General features: G+C 38.7%; 4 non-coding genes and 3 pseudogenes across 4 annotated transcripts; all 7 read right to left on the bottom strand.

Moving 5' to 3' along the window:
• Positions 1 to 553: 553 nt before the first annotated feature.
• Positions 554 to 3,913, bottom strand: LOC149520028 (25S ribosomal RNA). The gene has a single exon (XR_016335220.1). It is a non-coding gene; the product is annotated as a 25S ribosomal RNA (ribosomal RNA).
• A 228-nt stretch (positions 3,914 to 4,141) lies between these two features.
• LOC149520027 (5.8S ribosomal RNA) lies at positions 4,142 to 4,296 on the bottom strand (annotated as a pseudogene).
• Positions 4,297 to 4,846: 550 nt separating this feature from the next.
• LOC149520026 (18S ribosomal RNA) lies at positions 4,847 to 5,949 on the bottom strand (annotated as a pseudogene).
• Positions 5,950 to 10,322: 4,373 nt separating this feature from the next.
• LOC149520025 (25S ribosomal RNA) lies at positions 10,323 to 13,690 on the bottom strand. The gene has a single exon (XR_016335223.1). It is a non-coding gene; the product is annotated as a 25S ribosomal RNA (ribosomal RNA).
• Positions 13,691 to 13,920: 230 nt separating this feature from the next.
• On the bottom strand, positions 13,921 to 14,076 carry LOC149520024 (5.8S ribosomal RNA). Its single transcript, XR_016335287.1, has one exon. It is a non-coding gene; the product is annotated as a 5.8S ribosomal RNA (ribosomal RNA).
• A 278-nt stretch (positions 14,077 to 14,354) lies between these two features.
• Positions 14,355 to 16,131, bottom strand: LOC149520023 (18S ribosomal RNA; annotated as a pseudogene).
• An 802-nt stretch (positions 16,132 to 16,933) lies between these two features.
• LOC149520022 (small nucleolar RNA R71) lies at positions 16,934 to 17,040 on the bottom strand. Its single transcript, XR_016335606.1, has one exon. It is a non-coding gene; the product is annotated as a small nucleolar RNA R71 (small nucleolar RNA).
• Between the last annotated feature and the right edge of the window lie 4,193 nt (positions 17,041 to 21,233).

The following is a 21,233-nucleotide window of genomic DNA, read 5'->3' as shown; positions in this document are numbered from 1 at the left end:
AAGGGCAGACAAGTGCCTTAGATAGGAAGGTCATGGTACACATGTTGCACCATGCGTTAGCAACTACCAAAAAGGCATCTGAGGTATCAACCTGCACCAAAGGCCCACTTATGCTGATGGTGGTTAAGGCAACTACTTGTTTAAACATCACCAATATCTGGCGATGGTGTCTGAGGCAACATCCTACATAAAGGGATCAGCATCTGCTAATGGTGTCCAAGGTAAGAATGGGTAGGCATCTACCAATAGTGTTGGATGTAATTGCTCATACAGCAACCAAGGGCCAAATGCGATTGATGGTGTTTGAGGTAACAACCTACATTAGGGACTAACATGTGCTGATAAAGATCGAGGTAAATGTTCACACCAAGAGTGAGCCTATCTCTATAACAAATATCAAGGGCATTTGGTTACCGTTTACTTAAACACCTAAGAGAGGGATGTCATTGCTTGACAGAATTAGTTGCAATAGGGAACACCATTCATCTCTAACCCTAGAGGGGTGTAGTGTAAAAAAATGAAATGAGAGGCCTTCTATGGGTGTAAGGGGAGGGAGATTTGAAGTGAAAAAGGGTTGAATCTCAGTGTATCATGACAGGAAGGCCATTTTGCCACTTATAATACCCCATTGCATATTTAAGTCATCTAGGATTCTCTCAGTTGCTTAGTGGGAATTAGACTCCAAAGAGGCCCGTTACAGGTGCTACACCTATGACACGTGCCCTTAGGGGCTATGGGCCCCTATTATGGGTTGACAATTAGGCGGTAGGTGCCACATCATTTCTAGCCCAAATTTTAACTTAGTGGCATTTAGTCATAATCTAGCGTACGATAGCTTTGTGCCATTGGCTTTTCAACTAAGTGCGATGACCAATTATACGAATTAATGGTTTTTTTTATTAGGTTGAATTACTATTGCAACGCTACCATCAATAAGGTAAAACTAATTGTCTCACGATAGTCTAAACCTAACTTACATTCCTTATTAGTAGGTGAACAATCCAACACTTGGTGAATTTTGCTTCACAATGATATGAAATGTCGACATCGAAGGATCGAAAAGCAATGTCACTATGAATGCTTGGTTGCAACAAGCTAGTTATCCTTATTGTAACTTTTCTGACACCTCTAGCTTCAAATTTTGAAGCTCTAAAGGATCGATAGGCCATGCTTTCATGGTTCATATTTGTACTAGAAATTAAATCAAATGAGCTTTTACCCTTTTATTCCATATGAGATTTTTATTCTTGTTGAGCTTCTATTAGGACACATGCATTATCTTTTAATAGATGTGCCGCCATAGCCAAACTCCCTACTTGACAATGTCTTCTGCCTAAATAGACCTACTGAGGCTAGCATTGGGTCTAAAAGAAGGGGTCGTACCCCACCTCTGGTTTACAAAATAAGTAAAATAACATTCAAATTAGTGGTATTTCAATTTGGCTTGAGGGCTCTAATTTATCTTACACCTTTCGAGTGATTTCACAAAGTCAGACTAGAGTCATGCTCAATAAGGTCTTTTTTCCCTGCTAATTTTGCTAAGCCTATTCCCTTGGTTGTAGTTTCACTAGATAGTAGACAAGGATAGTGGCAATCTCGTTGATACATTCATACGAGTCCCTAATTAGATGATGAGGCATTTAGCTACCGTAAGAAAGTCATAGTTACTCCCACTGTTTATCTATGCTTGGTTGAATTTCTTCATGTTGACATTCAAAACACTGGGCAAAAATCACATTGTGTGAGCATCTGTAAGGACCATCACAATGCTTTGTTTTAATTAAACAGTTAGATTCCCTTGTTTGTACTAATTTTAAGTCGATTGTTCGTCACTTTGGGAAAGCCCTTGAGGGAGCTATTCCTAGTTCATCCCTTGGCCTACATGCGATGACTCACTCGGGTCGTAAGACTAGCACGAGTAGTGCACCGATGGTTGATAGGTTTGAGACTGGGACTCCTATGCCTAACCCTTAGAGCCAATCCTTTTCCCAAGGTTACAGATCCATTTTGTCGACTTCCCTTGCCTACATTGTTCCATCGACCAGAGGTTGTTCACCTTGGAGACCTGATACAAATATGAGTATGACCAGGCATGGATGGTAATAGTCTTTTAGATTTTCAAGGGCTACTAGGGGTGTACTAGACACCACGTGTTGTGCGATGCTCTTCCTATTGCTAGGCCTTACCTCCAACAGAGTCATTTCCTACATAGGTAGGCTATTAAATAGAAAAGATAACTCTTCCCAAGGCCTCTACTGACGTCTCCAGACTTCCTAACATTACGTCTATCATTGCATCATGGTTTAGGAATTTTAACTTAATTCCTTTTCAAAGCTCGCACTGGATGCATTATAGAAAGGGCTTTCCCCACCTTTTAGGATCAACTAACCCATGTACAAATGTCATTCAATGGACCTTTCCCCTCTTTGGCCTTCAAAGTTCTCATTTGACTATTTGCTACTACCATTAAGATCTACATAGATAGCCACTCTGTTTGAGCTAAAGCCTTGGGTTTTGTGGCAACCATCATGCCCTTGTACTCATCGAGGATTGGCCCTTGCCCTAAGGGTTGCGTATGGGTCCCACATTTAAGTGCCATCCATTTTTAGGGCTAATTGATTCAATAGGTGAGCTGTTACACACTCTTTAGTAGATTTCAACTTCTATGGCCATTATCTTACTGCCCTAATCGGCTAATACCCTTATGGGTTCTAGGTTAATGCATAGTTAGGCACCATAACTTAGCTTTCGGTTCATCCCACATTGCTAGCTCTATTTACCAAAAATGGCCCATTTGAAGCTCTCAATTCCATGGCATGGCTCAATGAAGTAGCCATGCCATCTTACCTATTTAAAGTTTCAGAATAGGTCAAGAGCATTGTGCCCCCGATGCTTTTAATCATTGGCTTTACTTGATAGAACTCGTTAAGGGCTCTAGCTATCCTGAGGGAAACTACAAAGAGAACTAGCTACAAGATAGTTTGACTAGTCTTTCACCTTTATACTAAAGTTAGATGAATGATTTGCATATCAGTATCACTGTGGGCCTTCATCAGAGTTTTCTCTAGCTTCACCCTAGTTAGGCATAGTTCACCATCTTTTAGGTTCTAATAGGCATGCTCGTACTCGAACCCTTCTTAAAAGATCAAGGTTAGTTAATGGTGCACCTATAAGGGATCCTACCGATCAACTTCCTTGTGCCTTATTAGTTTCCTTGCCTGTTGACTTGCACACATGTCAGACTCTTTGGTTTGTGTTTCAAGATAGGCCAATGGGGAGCTCGTAGGTTGATGCCAAGAGCACACGGGAGTCAAGGCATGCTGAGATGGCATGTGCTACATTCCTTGATCGTGAAGATGACATCTCAGTAGGCATATAGAAAGCCTGGGGCTGGGTCACTGCAATGACCCACTACGGTCCATGCCCTGAGCTAATTGGTAGACTGACTTTCAACATTCCACATCTTACCAAGGCATATCATTAGCTCCCATCCACTTCATTTTTGATAATTTCAAGCACTCTTTGACTCTTTTTTCAAAGTACTTTCCATCTTTCCCTTGTGGTACTTGTTCACTATTGGTCTTTCACCTGTTTTCAGCCTTCGATGAAATTTATCATCTGATTGGTGTTGTATTCCCAAACAACCCAACTTGTAAATAGTGCCTCATGGTATGATAAGGTCTAGGCATAATGGGTCTCTCACCCTCTTCGACAATACTTTTTTGGGGACTTGGGCTTGGTTTATCACTGAGGATGCTTTTCCAAACTACAATTCAGATGCTATGGGCACCTGATTCTTTAGCTAAGCTCTTTTTGGTTTGCTTGCCATTACTAGAGGAATCCTAGTAAGTTCTTTTTCTCTACTTATTGATATGCCTAAACTCAGTAGGTAATCCTGCCTGACCTAGAGTTACGATGCAAGCATTGATTGAGTGACGTAGGGGGTCTAATGGGATCCGAATGGACAATGAGCATTTGTCATTAGAGACAAGGCATGTAGTAAGCTTTACCACTGATAGTCATAGTGCTATCATTGTCAAGACCTACTTTTAGGCCAACCATGACCAATGAGATCATGGGAGGCCATCTTCCACCCCTCACTGAGAGCCTAATAGGCAGGGGGTTGGGGGGTAATGATGCATGACATCTAGGTAAACATGCCCTTGGCTAATGACTTAGGGTGTAACTTGCGCTCAAAGACTCAATAGTTCATAAGACTTTATAATTCACACTAAGTATTGCATTTTGCTACATGTTTCATTGATGTGAGAGCCGAGATATCTGTTATCAAGAGTCATTTTAGTTTTTCACAACAAAAGAAGCCATGGTGCCACTTACACATGCACCATAAATGGGATGCGATAGCACACGTGCTCTTTTTCATTTTGGTTCTTTAGTGTAATTCATGCTGAGGGCTCATTATTTTACCATGGGCAATGATGTCGATCATTTAATACCATCCGGGAGGTGGAAAAAAGTGACTGTCATGCATGCTTGGGTGCTAGAAAGAGCTCAGGGCATAGAGGCACCCTTGCCCCTTCAGTGTTTTGTTAATGAATTCATGGGTCATTCATTGAGCTGGTTTTGACAATGATCTTTCTACATAGCTAGTTAGCAAGCAAAATTCTCATTCATTAATGGAATTAACTAGACAAATCACTCCACTAACTAAGAACGGCCATGCACTACCACCAATAGAATCAAAAAAAAGCTTTCAGTCTATTAATCCTTATTATGTCTGGACTTGGTAAGTTTCCCCACATTGAGTCAAATTATGCCACAGGCTTAACTCTTAGTGGTGCCTATCCATTAATTCCTTCAAGTTTCAACCTTGTGACCATCCCCCTAAAACCTAAAGACTTTGATTTGTCATAAGGTGCTGGCAGAGTCCTAAAAATAACATTCGTTGATCCCTAGTCAGCATCATTTTTGGTTGAGACTAGGACAATATTTAATCATCTTTAAGCCTCAAACATTCATTCTTGATTAATGAAAACATCCTTGGCAAATGCTACATAGTTGTTCATCTTTCATAAATCCAAAAATTTCACCTCTAGCTATGAAATACAAATGCCTCTAACTATCCTTGTTAATCATTACTTTAATCCCAAAAGCCAACATAATAGGATTGAAATCCTATGATGTTACCCATGCTAATGTATACAAGCGCAAGCCTACTTTTAGCACTCTAATTTCTTTAAAGTAACAATGCTAGAGGAATGGCCTAGCTAGTTAAGTCCAGTAGCACATCACTTGCAGAAAGGATGAGTAGATCGGTGCTCACCATAAGGTAAATTGGATGACCTAACTTTGGTTCCAACTATGAGCTTTTTAACTATAACAACTTAAATATACATTATTAGAGCTAGAATTACAGTAGCTGCTGGCACCAGATTTGCCGTCCAAGGGATCCTCATTAAGGGATTTACATTGTACTCATTCCAATTTCCAAACTCATACAACTAGTATTATTATTTATTGTCACTACCTCCCTATATTAGGATTGGGTAATTTGCGTGCTTGCTGCCTTTCTTGGATGTGGTAGCCGTTTCCCAGGCTTTCTCTCTAAAATCGAACCCTAATTCACCATCACCTATCACCATTATAGTAGGCCACTATCATACATCAAAAGTTGATAGGGTAGAAAATTGAATGATGAGTTATTGGCATAAAAGCTATACGATTCATCAAGTTATCATGAATTATTAGAGCAACAGACGAAGCGGATGTCGACCTTTTACCTAATAAATGCATCCCTTTTAGAAGTTGAGGTTTGTTGCACATATTAGCTCTAGAATTACTATGGTTATCTGAGTAGTAGATATCATCAAACACATTATAACTGATTTAATGAGCCATTCACAGTTTCATAGTTTGAATTAGTTCATACTTACACATGAATGGTTTAATCTTTGAAACAAGGATATGACTATTGGCACAATCAACCAGGTAGCATTCCTTCAAAATGTTGGCAACTTAAGGGCCTTAACACATGACTAAGAAGCATAAGGAACCAACACGGAGCACAAACGTCATGTGTGTCGAGCACGTAAAATTCATAGCATCACATGAACAAGGGCGAAGGGCCCATGTCCACAAAATGTTTTACATCTAAGAGCATGATCGAACATCGGTGCACCAATGTGGCCATAGGGTTTTAGGTGGCACACTTGGGACACAAGGCATGATTGAGGTCCAACCCGTAGCCCCTAAGGACACAAAGTGGATGAAGGATGGCAAGATATCCAATTTTTGTCAATTTAGGTATGCAACACAGGACCTTGATTGTAGCCCTTAGCACGATGACCATATGGAGGGAGATTAAAGAGGATGATGGATTGACATATGATGCATAAAGCATGAAGCCTACCAACATGCACAAGTATAGCACTACTCATATGTTAACTGTATACAAGTGGTAACATCTACACACACTAGTCCACAACCCACCCAATCGATTACTCAATAAACGAGCAGAGAAAATGATGCGGAAGGCCATGCCACAACTATTTAGCATGGGAAAAACACAAGCAAGGGCATGAGACTACCCATGCCATCCAACAAGCAACAATGGCATGATGCCACGAATGCTTAGTCTGGTCAGGACCACAAATGTAAACTTTACTTTCACTACCCTAAGGGGACATTGCCTGATTTAAGGACTTGTTCCTAGGGTCTTGGGCAATACCAACTGCATACACAAGCTTAGCCAGGCCAAGTGATTTTGAAAGTCGACAAGGAGGGACTATAAGACTGCCAAATGGCTAAGTGATTTAGCTAGACCAAGCTTGTGACTATAGCTTTTGGTTACACCACCCTAAAGAGTCATTACCTGATTCAGAGACTTGGTCTTGGGGTGTGGGATAGCATCAGCTGTAGGCATGGGCTTGAGCTTGACCTTTTCCAAGTGCATGCCAACTAATTGAGGCCATAGGCTCTTGCAAGTCATTGGAGCAGCCAGTCTCTAGACAACACAATTAAATGGCATACGTAACCCAAATTTTTCTCTAGGGACAATACCATGGATGCACGTAATGAGAGGCCTATCATACACACCTACTCCCTCAATGGTAGGAGAGGGGGCACCTAAACAATCACCTCCTAAAAAGTATAAGAGATTTTATAGATTTGTTAGTAGTAAACATTAAAGGGCTTAAAATGGGTATACTTTTTTCAAATGGGCATCTCCTACACCAAGGGTCCATAGGTGCCAGTGGCAGTCGAGGCATGCACCCACACCAAGGCCTAGCATATACCGTGATGTTTAAGGCAAGTGCCTACACCAAGGGCTAGCATGTGCCAATATTGGTCGTGGTAAGTGCCCGTACCAAAGGCTAGCTTTTACTGATGGTCATCAAGGTAAGTGCCTGTACCAAAGGCCAGCATGTACTAATGATGGTCGAGGCATGTGCCCACTCCATGAGCTAGCATGTGCCGATGATGATTAAGGCCTTCTAAAAAAATTTAAAAAATCTCAAACTGTGAAAAATTTTAAAAATCATGAAAAATAGAAAACGAGTCATCTTGCCATGAAACATGGCACAAAGGCTTAGTGGACCGTTATATGGATTTGGAAGCCATAAAATTGGCATAGAAACCACAGAAATATGAAGATGTGCCTAAGCCCACCTATTGCCCGGTCATGGTGCACACGGTGTATAGTTCGAGCCTAGGATACCTTCGCATGGTGCATGGCCCAACATGTTCTAATGGTTTTCGAGGGAACTGTTTGAATAAGGAGACAACATGTGTTAAGACCAATGGTTAATATGTCTTAATAATAGTCGAGGCATGTGCATGTGTCATGGTCTACATGTTGGTCTAGGCATAGGGTTTTTATCTGAGTTGAGAAACAGTTTTGGTTCTAGGAGGACAAGGTCCAACAGCTAAGGGGACCAGGCCTTGAAGTCTACTGTGTCCCAAGTCATAGGGAACTAGCCTAGAACAGTGGTATTAGAAGTGATCAAAACTCTAGAGGATCAGGCACAGTGTTTTGGTTCGACAAAATTGAGCCAAACCCAAGTGCGATGTTGGTAAGCACTTATATGAATTTACAAGCCATAAAAATGGCATTAGCATGGTAGAAATTTGAAGATGTGGCTAAATCCACCTACTGCCTAGTCATGGTGTGCATGGTGTGTGACCCAGGCCTAAGATACCTTTACGTAGTGCATGGCCCAACATGTGTTGACAATGTTCAAGGGAACTACCCGCACAAAGGGCTAGCATGTGCTGAGACCAAAGGCCATCATGTTTCAATGGTGGTCGAGGCATGTGCATATGTCATGGTCCACATGCTGGTCTAGGCCTAGGGTTTTCTCTAAGTTGAAAAGCAATTCTAGTTCTAAGGAGACAGGGTCCAATAGCCAAAGAGACCTAGCCTTAAGGCCTACTAGAGGCCTAAGTCATGGGAAACTAGCCTACAACAGTGGTATTAGCAGTGATCAAGACACGAAAGGCTAAAGCACAATGTTCAGGCATGGCAAAATTTAGCCAGCCCTAGTATGGGCACTAGTGAGCGCTTAGATGAATTTACAAGACATTAAAATGGCATTGGCATGGTAGCAATATGAAGATGTGCCTAAACCCACCTACTGCCCAGTCGTGGTGTACATGGTGTAAGGGCCAGGCCTAGGATACCCTTGCATGGTGCATAGCCCAGCATGTGCCAATGGAGTTTGAGGGAGTTACTCACATAAAGGCAGTATATGCTAATAGGGGTCAAAGCATGTACCAAGTCCAAAGGCCAACATGTCCTAATGGTGGTTAGAGCATGTGCTTGTGTCATAATCTGTATATTAGTCCAAGCTCAGGGGTTCTTTCTGAGAGAAGAGCAATTTTAGTTATAGCAAGACAAGGTCAGATAGTTAAGGGGTCTAGGCCTTAAGGCCTATTAGAGGCTTAGGTCATGGGGATCTAGCCCAGAATAGTGATATAGGTAGTGATCAAGTCTCCAGAGGCTCAATCACAGTGTTCAAGTTTGACATAATTCAGTTGAGCTTAAGTGCAAGCACTGGTAAGCACTTATATGAATTTACAAGCTGTAAAAATGCCAAAAGTATGGCAAAAATATGAAGATGTGCTTGAACCCACCTACTGCTCAATTAAGCTGTGCATGGTGCATAATTCAAGCCTAGGATACCCTTGCATAGTGTGTAATCGAACATGTGTCAATAGTGTTCGAAGGAACTACTCACACAAAGGGCAACATGTGCTAATGGTGGTCATAATATGTGCCGACATGCCCTGATGGTGGTCGAGGCATGTGCATGTATCATAGTCTGCAAGCTAGTCCAGGCCTACAGGTTCTCTTGAGTCAAGGAGTAGTTCCATTTCTAGGAAGACAGGGTTTGACAACCAGGGGGACCAAGCCTTAAGGCCTACTACAGGCCCAAATCATGAGGAACTAGACCAAAACAGTGGTATGGGCTGTGATCAAGACTCTAGAGGCTTAGGCATGATGTTCAAGTTTAGCAAATTTGAACCAAGCCTAGGTGCAAGCATAGGTGAATGATGCACGAGCACACGGTCTGACCCAAGTGCAAGCATGCTGAGCACAGTCCTGGGAGGATCAAATTTGTGGTCTTCTAGAAAGCACAATACCATAGCACAAACTTTGACAAGTTAGAATTATGATAAGCATTTTAGTTTTGTAGGCTAACTTAGGCACACAGAGACAATTCACTATCCAAGGTTGCATAGAGTTTGGCTTAAGATAGAAGCCTGTGACACATACACCAAGTGTCATTTTATGCTAATGGTGATCAAGGGGTAGACAAGGGCCCTGGGTGGAAAGGTTGTCGTACACATGCCATACCAGGTATCATCTTCTATGAAAGAGGTGTCCAAGGCAACAACCCATACCAAGGGCCTCCATATGCCTACTGTGGTCGAGATAAGTACCCTCTCAAACATTGCCAGCATCTGGCGATGGTTTTTTAGGCAACATCCCACATAAAAAGATCAGCATTTGCTGACGATGCCCGAGGCAAGAACAGGTCAAGATCTACTGACATTGTTGAATGTGATTGTCCATGTAGTAATCGAGGGCTAGATGCAGTCGATGGCATTTGAGGCAACAACCTACACCAAGGGCTAGCATGTGCCGATGGAGATTGAGGCAAGTGCCTATACCGAGGGTGAGCCCATCCTTGTAACAAATACTAAGGGCATTTGGTTTCCATTTACTTGGACGCTAGAGGGAGGGATGTCATTGCTCGATCAAATTTGGTTGGATTGGGGAACACCATTCATCCCAAACCTTAAAGGGGTGTTATGTAAAAAATTGGAGTGATAAGGCTTCATTGGGTGTAGAGGGTGGGATGAATCAAAGCAACAAAGGGCTGATCTTAGTAAATCATTGCAGCAAGGCCATTCTACCACTTACAATACCCTATTGCATATTTAAGTCATCTATAAAGGATTTTGCCAATCACTCGATGGAAATTGAGCTCTAAAAAGGTCGATGAGACTTACTCATCATAGGGCTGCACCTATAACACGTACCCTTAGGGGCCATGGTCCCCTACTACAGGTTAGCAATTAGGTAGTGGACGCGTTTGTCACTTCTAGCCTTGATTTTGACTTAAAGGTGTTCAATCATAATCCAGCACATGGTAACTTCATGCAATTGGCTTTTTAACCAAATGCAATAACCAATTGTGTGAATCACCTATTCCTCTCATACTAGGTTGAATTACTATTACGACGCTACCATAAATAGAGTAAAACTAACCTATCTCATGATAGTCTAAGCCTAGCTATGTTTCTTATTGGTGGGTGAGCAATCCAACACTTGGTGAATTCTGCTTCATAATGATAGGAAAAGCCAACATCAAAGGATCAGAAAGCAATGTCGCTATGAATGCTTGGCTACCACAAACTAGTTACCCCTATGGTAACTTTTCTAACAACTTAGGCTTCATATTTTGAAGGTCTAAAGGATCAATAGGCCACACTTTCAAGGTTCATATTCATACTAGAAATTAAAATCAAACATGCTTTTACCCTTTTATTCTAGAATAGATTTTTGTTCTCGTTAAGCTCATCTTAGGACACTTTTGTTATCTTTTAGCAGATTTGTTGCCCCAGCCAAACACCCCTATCTAACAATGTCTTCTGCTTAGATTGACTGATTGAGGCCAGCCTTGGGTCTAAAAAAAATGATCGTGCCCTACCTACAATTCACAGAATAAGTAAAATAACATTAAAAGTAGTGGTATTTCAATTTCGCCTGAAGGTTTCTACTTATCCTACTCCTCTCAAGTCATTTCACAAAGTCAAACTAAAGTCAAGCTCAATAGGGTTTCTTTCCCCTCTAATTCTCCCAAGCCCATTCCCTTAGTTGTGGTTTCACTAGATAATAGATAGGGACAATGGTAATCTCGTTAATCTATTCATTCTCTTCACTAATTAGATAACAAGGCATTTGGCTACTTTAAAAGAGTCATAGTTACTCTCACCATTTACACGCACTTGGTTGAATTTTTTCACTTTGACATTCAAAGCACTGGGTAGAAATCACATTGCATAAGTATCAATAAAGACCATTGCAATGCTTTGTTTTAATTAAACAGTCAGATTCCCTTTGTTTGTACTAATTTTAAGTTAACTATTCATCATATAAGGAAGGCCCTCGAGGGAGCCATTCTAGTTTGTCCCTTGGTTAGCATGCAGAGACTGACTCTTATAACGGGAGTAGCTCTAGCAGTGCACTAGCAGTTGATAGGTTTGAAACTGGGACTTCCGTGCCTAGCCCTCAGAGCCAATCTTTTTCTCGAGGTTATGGATCCATTTTACTGACTTCTCTTGCCTACATTGTTCCATCGACCAAAGGCTATTCACCTTGGAGACCTGATGTGGTTATGAGTGTGATCAGGCATCAATGACACTTGATACTTTGAATTTTTAAGGGCCACTAGGGGTGCACCTAATACCATGCAACATTCGATGTTCTTCTTACTGCTAGACCCTACCTTCGGTTAAGTTATTTATATGGTAAGCAGGCCATTAAACAGAAAAGATAGCTTTTCTCGAGGCCTCTGCCAATGCCTCTAGACTCTTTAATGTTGTTGTCAGTTGCTACATCCCGGTTTAGGAATTTTAACTTGATTCCATTTTGAAGCTTGCACTGGTTGCACGTTGGATGAGCTTTCCCTGTCTTTTAGGATCGAGTAGCCCATGTGCAATTATCGTCTACATAGAACCTTTCCCTTCTTTGGCCTTCAAAGTGCTCATTTGAATAATTGCTACTACCACCAAGATTTGCACTGACAGTTGCTTTACTGGGCTCATGCCCAGGTTTTACAATGATTGCCATGTTTTCTTACTCATCAGGTCCTGGCCTTAGCCTCGACAGTTGGGTATAGGTCATGCATTTAAGCACCATCCATTTTCAGGGCTAGTTAATTTGGTAGGTGAGTTGTTACACACTTCTTAGCATATTTCAACTTCTATGACCAATATCCTATTGTCTTAATCAATGTGGGTTCTAGGTTAGCATGCAATTGGGCACCATAACCCAGCTTTTAGTTCATCCTACATCACAAATTTTGCTTCCCAAAAATGGCCCACTTGGAGCTTTCAATTCCATGGCATGGCTTAATAAAGCAATCATGTCATCTTACCTATTTAAAGTTTGAGAATAGGTTAAGGGCATTGCACCCTTGATGCCTCTAATCATTGGTTTTACCTAATAAAACTCGTTAAAGGCTTTAGCTATCCTGAGGGAAACTTTGAAATGAACTAGCTACTGGATGGTTCGATTAGTTTTTCACCCTTATACCTAAGTCAAATGAATGATTTGCATGTAAGTATCATTACAGGCCTCCACAAGAGTTTTCTCTAGCTTTACCTTGCTCGAGCATAGTCACCATTTTTTGGTCTCGATAGGCATGCTCGCACTTGAACCTTTATCAGATGATTAAGGTCGATTGGTGGTGTACTCGTAAGGGATCTCGCCAATCAGCTTCCTTATGCCTTATGGATTTCTTAGCCTATTAACTCACACACTTGTTAGACTCCTTGGTTCATGTTTCAAGATGGGTCAACTGAGGAACTTGTAGGCTAACACTGAGAGCATATAAGTGCCAAGGCATACTGACATAGCATGTGCTGCATTCCATGATCACTTTTACGACATCTCCATAGACATATCGAAGCCCAAGCTTGAGCCATTACCTCAACTCACATCGGTCCACACCCAAAGTTGCTTGGTGGATGAGCTCTCATCATTCTACATTTGATTGGTATGCATCACCGACCCTCATCCACTTCCCTCTTGACAATTTCAAGCACTTTTGACTCTTCTTTCAAAGTTTTTTTCATCTTTCCCTTTCAATACTTGTTCATTATCAATCTCTCACCTATATTCAATGTTGGATAAAATTTATTACTTGATTGGGGCTACATTCCTAAACAACCCAACTCGTAAATAGTACCTTATAGTGTGATAAGGTCTAGGCACAACGAGGCTCTTACCCTCTCTAGTGCCCCTTTCTAGGGAACTTAGGCCTAGTTTGTCACTAGGGATGCTTTTCTATACTATAATTCAGATGTCAAAGGTGCCCAATTCTCAAGCTAAGTTCTTCTTGATTCACTCATTATTACTAGGGGAATCATGGTAAATTTCTTTTCTTTCTCTTATTGATTTGCTTAAACTCAACAGGTAATCCCACCTAACTGAGGTTGCAATAAAACATCAATTAAGCAATACGAGGGATCTGATAGGGTCTAAATGGATGATGAGCACATGTCTCCAGAGACAAGTCATGTAGTGAGCTTTATCATTGATGATAATGGTACTGTCATTGCTGGGGACTTGCTTTTTATGCTAACCATGATTGATGAGATCATAGGAGGCCATCTTCTACCCCCTCACCCAAAGCCCAATGGGTAGGGGGTTGGAGGGGTGACAAACTATGACACCCTAGTAGGTGTGCCCTTGGCCTAGTGGCTTAAGGCTGAACTTGCATTCAAAGACTCAATGGTTCATGGGATTCTATAATTCATACCAAGTATCACATTTCACTATGTTCTTCATCGATGTGAGAGCCAAGATATTCGTTGCCAAGAGTCATTTTGGTTTTTCACAGCAAAATGAGCCACGGTGCTGCCTGCACATGCACTGCTAATGGGATGGTGGTGACACACATGCTCTTTTTCATTCTAATTCCTTGGTGAGGGTTTGTTATTCTACTATAGACAATGATGTTGATCATTTCATCTGCTTAAGAGGTAGAACGAAGTGACCATTGTGCACGTCTGGGACAGAAAGGAACTTGGGACATAGAAGTACCCTCACCCTCTTAGTTTTCATTAACACATTCATAGATTGTTTGTTAAGCTGGTTTCGACAATGTTCCTTCCATGGTTCACCTATGAAAACCTTGTTATGACTTTTCCTTCCTCTAAATGGTAAGATTTAGTGGGCTTCTCTTGGCATTATAGGCAATAAATTGTTTAAGTTGCAACGATCTGAATACTTCATCTGACCATTCAATTGGTAAGAGCGATGGGTGGTGAGTATAAAGGGTAGGGACATAGTCAATGCCTGCTTATGACTCACGCTTACTAGGAATTCCTCATTGAAGACTAACAATTACAATGATCTATCCCCATCATGATGAAATTTCAAAGATTATCTAGGCTTGTTGGCCAAGGCTATACACTCGTTGATTACATTAGTATAGTGAGCATATGGCTTAGAACATCTAAAGGAATAGTAAACCTATTATTACCTTAAACTTCCTTGGCCTAAGCAACCATAGTCCTTCTAAGAAGCTAGCCATGAAAGATCACCTCCACATAGCTAGTTAGTAGGCTAAGGTCTTGTTCATTAACGAAATTAACCAAACAAATCGCTTCACCAACTAAATGACCATGCACCACCACCCATAAAATTAAGAAAGAGCTTTCAGTTTGTCAATCCTTACAATGTTTAGATTGGTAAGTTTTTTCATGTTTAGTCAAATTAAGTCGTAGGCTCCACTCTTAGTGGTGCCTTTTTGTCAATTCCTTTAAGTTTTGCAACCATACTCCCGCAGAACCTAAAGACTTTGACTTCTCGTAAGGTGTCGGCTGAGTCTTAAAAGTAACATTCACTGATCCTTGCTCGGTATCATTTATGGTTGAGACTAAGACAATATTTGATTGTCTTTGAGCCCTCAACTTTCATTCTTGATTAATGAAAACATCATTGGCAAATGCTTTCACAATTGCTCATATTTATAAATCCAAGAATTTCACATATGACAATGAAATATGAATGCCTCTGATTGTCCCTATTAATCATTACTCCGATCTTGAAGGCTAACACAATAGGATTGAAATCCTTTAATATTATTCCATGCTAATGTATACAAGTGTAGGCCTACTTTGAGCACTCTAATTTCTTCAAAGTAATGTTGTCGAAGGAATGACTTGACCAGTTAGGTCTAGGAGTGCATCACCAATAGTAGGGATGAATAGGCTTATGCTCATCGTGAGACAGACTAGAAGACCCAACTATAGTTCCAACTACAAGTTTTTTAACTGTAACAACTTAAATATATACTATTAGAGCTAAAATTATCATGGCTGCTGGTACTAGACTTGCCCTCCAATGGATCTTCATTAAGGGATTTAGATTGTACTCATTCTAATTGCCAGACTCATAGACCTACTATTGTTAGTTATTGTCACTACCTCCTTATGTCAGGATTGGGTAATTTGCATGCCGACTACATTCCTTGGATGTGGTAGCCATTTCTCAGGCTCCTTTTCTAGAATCAAACCATAATTCTCTATCACTTGTCACCACTATAATAGGCCACTATCCTACCATTAAAAGTTAATAAGGTAGAAATTTGAATGGTGCATCACTGACGTAAAGGCCACATGATCTATCGAGTTATCATGAATCATCAGAGCAATAAGCAAAGCCCATGTCGACCTTTTATCTAATAAATGCATCCTTTCCAAAAATTAGGGTTTGTTACAGTATTAACTTAAGAATTACTACAAATATCTGAGTAGTAGATACCATCAAACAACCTATAACTAATTTAATAAGCCATTCATAGTTTCATACTTACACATGCATGGCTTAATCTTTAAGACAAACACATCACTACTGGTAGGATCAACCAAGCAACATTCCTTCGGGATATTGGGACCATATGGGCCTGGATGCATAGACTAAGTGGCAAAAAGAGCCAAAATAGAACACAAGCATCATATGTGTCAAGCACGTAAAATGCATAGCATCGGATGAACAAGGGCTAAAGGCTTACATCGATAAAACATTCTGCATTTGAGAGCATGATCGAACATTGGTGCACCAAATGTGGCCATAGAGGTTTGGGTGGCACACTTGGGACATAGGGCATGATTGAGGTTCCACCCGTAGCCCCTAAGGACACAAGGTGGATGAGAGATGGCAAGACAACTGATTTCCACAATTTAGGTATGCAACACAAGATCCTAATTGCACCCTTAAGGTACGATGACCACATAGGGGAGATTGAAGAGGATGACGGGTCAATAATTTGATGCATTGAGCATAAAGCCTATCAACATGCACAACCATAGCACTACTCATATGCCCATTGTGTACAAGTGGTAGCACACACGCACACAAGTCCATAACCCACCCAATCAATTACTCAATGAGCTAGTGGAGGAAATGACACACAAGGCCATGCCACAATAGCTTAGCATAGGAAAAAAACAAGCTAGGGCCATGAGATTACCCCTGCCATCCAACAGACAACAACGGTGTGACACTCTACTAAGACTTATTTCTAATGATGTTATTCTACTAAGACTTTTTCCTTTTTCCCTCATGGACAAGGCAAAAAGTTGGTTGACATCATTACCATTTGGCACCATTATAATCTAGGATGACTTGGTATAAAAATTTTTGGTAAAATTCTTTCCAATAGCCAACATAGCTAAGTTAAGGAATGAAATCACCACATTCATGCGAACAGATGGTGAAAACTTATATGACACATAGGAAAGGTTTAAAGAGTTATTAAGGATGTGTCCATACCATCAGATCTTTTACAATGGTTGCTGGAGTGTCGTGACATCTTCAAAACCCTGGGGCAGGCAAACTTGAAATAAACGAATGGGAAAATTTTTGAAAAATAGAGGGATTAAAAATATTTTCAATAAAAACAAAATAAGGAGTCACTACCAATCATTTTTAAGGTGTGATTGACCACCCAAAAATTTTGTCCTTTTAATATAACATTTTAAAATGAGTTTAAAAAGTTTTAGAAAAAGAACAAATTTCTGATTCGTGAAATCAAAGTTGGATCTAGGAATCAGTTATATGTGGGAAAAGATTAGCACCTCCACAATGCTAGTCAAAGATGGTACCAATTGATTACATATTATCTCTTAATTTTGATTAAAATGGTCCTATTTTGTTAATGTTTAAAATAAATTCTCATTCCTTTTTTTCTCTTTTTTCTTTTCTTTTTTTTTAAATCAAATTTAAAACAAAACTTTTTTTTTTTAATTTTTAGATCAAAGAGAAAACATTTTAATATCAAAACATTTCTTTTACTCTCCTTTAACTAGGTAGAGTTTCAAAAATATTCCTAATTTAAAGGTTTTTAAATTGCCTTACAAAAACCAAGATAGCACCTCTCACCTAGAGTCCTCTTATAGTTAGGCTAGATATCGATGACTATATTTACTTATGATATTGTCTTAGTTTAAAACATTTTTCTTCGGAAACCAATGTTTGAAAACAAATGCATAAGATGCATGAACATAATAAAATATGATGAATGTATGACAACATAATATGAATGACAAAGTAAGAATGCATGATAGTGTAAAAATGCATGCAATGATAAGATAAAATCAAATACAAATTCATGATTGATTTATGGTTTGAGGGTTGGTTTGGGGTCTAGGTTAGGGTTTAGGGTTTGGGTTTAGGTTTAAGTTTATGATTTAGAGTTAGGTCTTAGGGTTAGGTTTTTAGAGTTAGGGTTTAGGGTTAGGCTTTAGGGTTTGGGATTTAATGTTTAGGGTCTCGGTTTTGATTTAAGGTTTGGATTTAGGGAATTTTGGGTTTCAAAATTTATGTTTTTAGGTCATGCACTTGGCACATGCATTCATTAATGGCAACTAAGTTAATTTCTAAAGTTAAAAAAGTTGAAAACTAAGTTATTTTCTAATTTAATATCTCAAACATGTAATGCATGAAAATTCAAGAATAAAATGGATCAAACATAAAAAACTTTTTCAACTTTCAAAATGTTCCACCTTTGTTTGTCATTCAACTCAACTAAACAACTTCAAAGATCAACCAAACCACCAAACAAACTAGCATTTTTCATTTAAAGGATTAATCCAACATATTGAAAACTTAGTAAACATCTAAAAAATAACAACCAAACATGGGAAATCAAGCAACAAATCATTACCCAAAGAAGAAATTGATTTAGCCAAACAAGAAACTTAACATGGTTGAACCTTCATGGAATTTTCATTAAGCAATATATCATCCCACTTCATCTAAATGAGCATCAATCTTATGTAAATCATTAGAACAATTTCATCAACACTTATAATGAACAAATATAGCCTGAAAATCTCATGAACAAGAGTATTAACCAAACAATAACAAATTTCATTCAAATACCCATTAAAACCACCTTTTTCATTAGAAGTTTGATCTAACCACATGAAAACTTGGAAAGTATAACTAAAGCACCATCAATCAACCATGAATCAAACAAGAAATGACCATCAAGCCAAGAATATGATTCAGCCTAGGATAAAACAAAATGGCTAAACCTCTCATGATATTACATTATGCATGTTTTGATTCTATTCAATCCAAACAAGCATCATTCACTTATCCACCATACAAAATTTTGAACCATAAAAACATTCACCCAACATGAAGGAAGCTAAAAAACTAAAGAAAATATGGAAAACTTGAGCATGAACCAAAAACCAACATATCTCATAAAATTTATACAAAAATCGAGCTAGCTAATCATTTATACATCACAAACAAGCTTAAAAAGAAAATGAAAATCAAATAAGCCAAGAGGAGGTTCAGCCAATAAGGAGGACACCATGGCCAAACCTCCAACTTGGTCTTATCATTGGTGGATTTTGCTGTTTTTGCTTGGATTTCAACTTCAAACCAACTATTGATTAGTTGGATGAAAATTTATTCAAACTTTATGTAAGAAAAATAAACTAAAAAAACCTTCAAGAAAACCAAACAAGAAATGGATGAAATACAATGAAAAATGCATTTGAAAAATGAGATGGAGATGCTAGAAAATGCAAAGGATGAATATGGAGATGAATACCTTTAAACAAAACACCAAAAAAAATTTTCCTTCCTCTTCTTTCCTTTTGTTTTTTCCTCTTTCATGAGCTAGTATTCTTCTTCCTCTTTGTGCAAAACATCCTTTTTTTGGCTGTTGAAAGAGGTGCAAAATATCTTCTCCAGCTTGGATTATAGCCATATAATCAAAACACCATCCAAGGGCCAAAATTTTCCCTTTCTTGTTAATCTAAGGAGCATCCTTTAGCCATTGGACCAAGACTCCTAATGAGTTCAAATGGTACATATTATTCACTGCAAAGGTTGGATAGCCCCCAAACCAAGTGAAAAGACCATTTTACCTTTAGTACAATGTTTTTCATGTTTAGGCCATTTTCATAAAACTCCATGTTGACATGCTCATTTTTTGGGATTTTAAAGCACCAAAAATCATGAAATAATAGGAAATTGAGATCTAGAAATTTTTGTGAAAATCCAACCTCAAGAAGGTCAAATTACGTTAATATCTCTAAGGGTATTTTGGTAATTTCACCCTCTCGAGTATTGCTGTAATTTCGAATGCACCAAAAATTATCAAACGTTATAAAATCATTATTTGAAAGTTTCATGAAAAATCAACTTTGAAAAGATCAAATTATGAAAGTACCCTAAGGTATAATCAAGATTTTCAAATTTCTAAACATCATTAAATATTTTAAAATCATGACCTATAGCTTTTTGCAAAATTCTTACCCTGAAAATGTCAACTTATGAAAATATCCCTATGAGCATTTTGATAATTTCACACCTCCCAAGCTGTGATCTAGGTTTTCAATGCATCAAAAATCATTAAAAAAATTCAATTATGATATGAAAGTTTTTATCAAAATTTGAATTTGTGAAAGCCAAATTATGAAAATACCCTTAAGGGCATTTTAGTAATTTTAAGTCCTATCCATTTGGTTGTAATTTTTGAGGATTGACCTATGTTCTATCCATTTTGACCAAGCTTTGTTCAATTTTTACTTTGTTTGACTAATTTAATTATGTTGACTAAATTTGACCTGATTTGACTAAAGTTAACTTTGGAACATTTGGGTCAAACTGGTTTGGATTTCAATTTTATGGCCTTGCTAAAATTATAGTTACCCTTCTTTGTATATTTCTGAGAATTAAAAATAATGCAAAGAACAAAGACACTAATTTTGTCTGATACTAAGGGTTGAGGAAAAGTTTATTTGTGCTGATTCTTGCTTTCATGTTAGTGGCAAATTTATTTTTTTTGGAAGAGCTTCTATAAACATAAGCAGATAACTTTAAAAATTAATTTTGAAAAAGGGCTCCTACTAGCATAGGCAAGTGACTTTTAAAAAACTGTATGGAAAAGGCTTTTATGAAAATAAGCAAATAACTTTCAAAAAAAATTATTTGGAAAAAGACTCATATTAACATAGGCAATGAACTTCTAAAATTTGTCTAAAAAAGAGCTCATATTAACATAGGCAACGAACTTTAAAAAATTTGTCTAGAAAGGGCTTCTATGAAAATAGGTAACGAACTTTAAAAAATAATCTATCTAGAAAGGGCTCTTATAAACATAGGCAATGAACTTTCAAAAAATTTGTCTAGAAAAGGCTCATACGAACATAGGCAACTTGGCTTAATTCTATTCGATGCCAACTAAACTAGCTTAATTATCTTTGATACCAACTAATCTGGGGCTTAATTCTCTTCGGTGTTAGCTAGATTAGGCTTAATCTTTATACGTGCCAGCTAATCTAGGCTTAACTTTTCTTGGTGCTAGATAAACTAGGCTTAATTCTCCTTTATGCCATCTAGACTGGGATCATTTCTCCTTATGCCAACTAGATTAGGCTTAATTCTCATTTCTATTCAAATTTTCTTAACATTCATTCTTTCTAAGTACTTAATCTTGTTATCATATCTT

Source organism: Durio zibethinus, chromosome 2, assembly GCF_047325235.1.
Source record: "Durio zibethinus cultivar Kanyao isolate XHJ-2024 chromosome 2, ASM4732523v1, whole genome shotgun sequence".
NCBI classification, from domain to species: Eukaryota; Viridiplantae; Streptophyta; class Magnoliopsida; order Malvales; family Malvaceae; genus Durio; species Durio zibethinus.
Note: the sequence above shows the minus strand (reverse complement) of the source record. Positions and strands in the feature narration are given on the sequence as shown.